This window comes from Austrofundulus limnaeus, unplaced genomic scaffold, assembly GCF_001266775.1.
Source record: "Austrofundulus limnaeus strain Quisiro unplaced genomic scaffold, Austrofundulus_limnaeus-1.0 Scaffold2040, whole genome shotgun sequence".
NCBI classification, from domain to species: domain Eukaryota; kingdom Metazoa; phylum Chordata; class Actinopteri; order Cyprinodontiformes; family Rivulidae; genus Austrofundulus; species Austrofundulus limnaeus.
This window is the reverse complement of record NW_013954442.1, coordinates 28,244-29,262: the sequence shown is the minus strand read 5'-3', so window position 1 is coordinate 29,262 and position 1,019 is coordinate 28,244.

Here is a 1,019-nt window from a genome sequence, read left to right as displayed (position 1 = left end):
CACACACACACACTGACCCACCTTTTGCCAGAGTCCCAGAGCCAGAGCTTTTGGTGTGTAGTTTTAATTTGCTCTAATTATTTTATTTAACTTCACAAACATAAAAAACAAACAATTTTTTAACAAAAAGTTCAAAAGATAAATATATATTTGGTTTTAAATTAAAAATAAAACCTAAAATTTAGTCCAACCAGTTACTGACTGATCTTAAGAAGTTACATGCAGAATATTTTTTATAAAAATGAACTTAGGAGAGGAGAAGTTTAAAAGCATCTGCTGTGAATTAAAAAAATGAAAGAGCAGAAAAACCTAGTGAAAAAACTTTCAGTTGACATGTACAATATTCTGAAACTGTATCGTCATCACAGTAACAGCCTGTGCAATAGGCCCATCACAAAAAACTGCCATAAGTTTGCATTTAAGAGTTTTGTCACTCAGACAGGAGCTTGAAGTATTTCACCAATCAAATGGAGCCCTTCATGTGTTTGGTCAACTGGATGGATATCTTCAAATTAAAAAAATATATGCTGGATAAGTTTTTTGTTTGTTTGTTTTTCTCTGAACCCAGACTTGAAAGACTTGTGTGTTTGTTCATTTATCACAAGTCATATCATTATGGCAGTATTAAGTACTGATGTCATAATAAGACTGCTTTCCATCCCAAAATACTTAGGTAAACATCAACATTTAACTACAGCAATTACTTGACCAGTGATAGTAAAAATGCTGATTTGATTAGTTTGCTTGGTAGAATGATAAANTGATTATTCTGACAGCAGAGCAGGACTATCATCAGCAGAGTAAAGGTTGATAAGGACCTGTCTGTTAGTAAAATATAACGGTCAGGAACAGTCTCCTGCTGACCGACCTGCAGACTGGTGCCAACATCTCAGTCCTCTCACACTTATAGACTCAGAGCACAAGAACCGTTTGAGTCAACTCTGTCTGTTAGTAAAATATCTTACTAACCATTTTATTGAAACTCAGGGTCACCAGGATGGGGGTGGGGTGGGGAGACC